This window comes from Nesoenas mayeri (genome assembly GCF_963082525.1).
Source record: "Nesoenas mayeri genome assembly, chromosome: 15".
Taxonomy (NCBI): Eukaryota; Metazoa; Chordata; class Aves; order Columbiformes; family Columbidae; genus Nesoenas; species Nesoenas mayeri.
The window spans coordinates 7,793,657-7,797,254 of NC_137559.1; positions in this window are offsets into that span (position 1 = coordinate 7,793,657).

The following is a 3,598-nucleotide window of genomic DNA, read 5'->3' on the forward strand; positions in this document are numbered from 1 at the left end:
ATGGATATTTGTTTTAATAAAGGGGACTGAGAAGTGCAGGTGTTTTGACTTACTGCTAGGAAGAAACTATTTTTAATTTAGACTAAATGATATTTGGCACCTAAACCAAAAATAAAACTTGGTTATGAATGTTACAGCACAGTCCTGCAAATTGACAACTATTTTTGAGATGAGAATCATGATACAGAAGATCTCTAAAGATTAATTACAATTGGTCTTTCAAAAAAATGCCTTAGGCTTTATAAGAATAACACAGATACTTTTTGTAGAATTATAATTAACTGATATTTACTACATATTTTTAAAAAACATTGTGGTAATTACCATACTTTTGGATGGCTGCATGTAATTGTTGTTGTTACCACCTCAACAATTCAGATCACTAATTAGGTCACTGAGGCATCAGAGATAACAACCCAGTTACCAGCCGCCACTTAGAGGTGCCAGAGAGGCTGGAGCTGCCTGTTGGATCCTTCCCTATGGGCTGATCTGCTCAGTCGCTGCTCTCAAAATGATTTGTCTTTAGATTTGAGCTTGTGCAAGTGACTGGTGACAGCTTACCTGGCGCTGCTGAGGCACTGCTGAAAGGGAGGCTGGGCCAACAGCAGTCTCATCATTCTTAAAACAATAAAATGAAGTTGAAATTTTAGGATTGAGTTTCTTCATCCTTCAGATAATGCTAGTCTTGCAAACACAGTACTCTAAATTAATCCATTTTAAATTAAAAGCCAGATTCACTAGCTAAAGTACATTTTATGGAGAGAAATTACTTTTAAACTGTTGGAAAATACTGTGGGATAGTGATAGCTTGCCATGTTGGTTTCTTGTTAATGCCTTTTGTGAACAAACATTAATGGATAGTTTATTAAATGACACAGTTGTGGTTCTTGTGAATATATGGTGGCTTTGCTACTACATTGTGTGCAACGTCCATGTTAGTGTTGATTTTTCCTAAGTGCTTCTTCTGTGTTAATGTCTAATTTGAGGTGAAGGCCTCTCTTAGGATGTAATTAAAGGTGTATTTCAGGCTTTTCCAGATGTGACCAAAATATATAGATAAATCTATAAAAGTGTTCATCCATCTGCCAGTGGCTGTGCCCCCTTCACCAGGGATCAGGCACGGCTGAGTTGCGTTAGTTGATTGTTACTGAAGTACATGATCTCCTGAGCTGCCCTTACTATTAGAGAAAAAAATAATGGAATTTACTGTTCAGGGATATCTGTCTTAGAGATGTTTTTTCTGTGGTTCTTTGAAATGAGCTTTCCAACCTTATTTCCTGAGCATTGTCTAGACCTTCCTGAATATAAGCTAGCTAAACATTAGAATTCACAACCTTTCTTGGCTGAGATGCATTAGAAAAAGAAAAGGGCACCTCAGCTGTTAGTTGGACATGATAAAAATGTGAAAAAATTTTGGACAAATTAAGTACTTTCTAATAGTAGTATTAGAATTATTTGCTTTACAGGTTTAACATTTCCATTTCTAATTAGAAACTCTCATTAAACAAACCACAGAAAACACCTGTGCAAATCACAGATTCATAGCCTTGCTAGTAACTTGAAGCAGACAGAAAAAAAATACAGCATAGAAACAGTATGGAGCAAAAGATATTTTTCTCCTTAGAAAGAGCAGAGACAGATTTTCAGCTAGGGAAGCTGTAAGACAGATAGGGTTAGTACATTTTCTTAGGAGATGGAAATGTTTCTCTTATCTGTACAAAAATCTACTTCAGAAACAGAAAGGTCTATCTCTGATTTTAACATTATTGGGCTCTTGAAGGGAAAATTATACCATAAAAAAGACAATACAAAGGCCCCAAGTTCTTCTGTTTAGGAATTCCTATAAGCTAGAATGTTTTGCCTAATTAGATTAGAAAAATTAGTGACAGGTGCAGGTCTCTCCTTTAGTTAGCATTCTTGAAAATGAATTTATAGGTATGATCAAATAAGTGACCTTGCTGTGGATAAAAGATGGATGTTACTGATGTCATTTCTGATGGATACATAGTGGGTCCCCAGGATAGTGAGGCCCAGTTTTTCTTATTTTCTACAGATCTAAAAGGTATTACAAGAACAAACTTTTATTAGTAGGAGGATAGATTGGATAACATAAACTGTTTTAACCCATCTCAGTTCTGTGACACTTCCCATGGAACAGATTCGGTTGCTCCTGCAGCTTAACGAGCATTTCCTCACACCCAGACAGCGCTGAGGAGGTACATGCAGTAAGCAGGTGCCAAGTCCATCATCCTAAATGATGGTGTGTTTGCTAATGTTAGTGTGAAATTCGGCTTCATAAGCGCATGGCTTCATAAATTACAACCTTACTCATGATGGGGTTAGGGACAGAATTTCCAGAGGGCAAGTGTTATGTAGATATTAAAGGCCAGATACCATGTCAGCAAATTACTACAGCGTTGCCTACCAGTTCGCTTGCAAGAGAGTTCATGCAGCTGACTCAGGATTTTTATTTCTAAAGAATATTAAATTAATGTCATCTTTTTCTCTAAATTATTCGAAAGCATCTCCTGACTAGTGTGATAAATAGGAATGAGACAGTATTTACTGAAAGGGGAGCAAGAGAAAGTTAAGGAAGGACAGGACGGAGTGTACACTGACTGACTGAATCCCGTGCATTACAAACTTGAGAACGCAGAGGCATTTTAGGACATCCTTTTGCAAGTAAAATTAATGTGTAGGAATGGCACATTGCACCATCATTGGGATACTTCTTGACAGAGGTTATACACTCCTTGGAATTGAACACGAGTACCAGTTGAGCCATCTGCCTACCCACTGGACTGAGTGGCAGATGAAATTTTTTCATGAAACTCCCTCAAAGTGGTAATTTGCCAGCCTGACCTCCAAAACAAAGGACTATTTAAGGCAGATTCTCTTTTCCATAGAGACTTTAACTTAAGCTGCGACAGAAGGTTTTTGCTCTCCAGACTTGACAAAAGAGCAGATCTCATCCTTCCTTTAGCTGAACAGCCTGAGGTTCTAACAGATTTCAGTCTTTGCCTTCTGGTGCTGGAAAGTAATGAGGATCAGGCACTGGTTAATAATTTCTCACACACTTATTTTGAAAAATAAATGGGCATTTAAATAATCTCAAATAATGTGATGCTGTTCCCACAGTTCAGCTTACTGGCTTTTCAGTTAAGCAAGTGGATACTCATTTGAGTTACTTAAGGCTACTTGTGCCTTTTTAAAATTGCATATTTCCCTTCAGAAATAAACTCATACTGCTATTGCAATTTGGTGTAAATCTTCTGTAATATTAGGGATGTTATTTTGAAATAATCCACATCTTACAGTATGTGCTCAGGAAAAAGATGTGACTATAATATAGACAGTAAATTTAAACTGCTCATTTACATCGCTGTTTATTCACCTGATGAGCCACAGCATCAGTACCTTCATTAGCCACATGAATTTTAACAATTAAAAAGATTCAATGATAGTTTAATGACAAAGAATGAGCCGAAGCCTCCATTCAAAACGCCTGTCTACACATTTTGGTTTGGCTCAGTTGACACATCTCTACACTGGTGCATCAGAATGAGGATAAGAACAGACTGTATTTGGACTTCTTTCA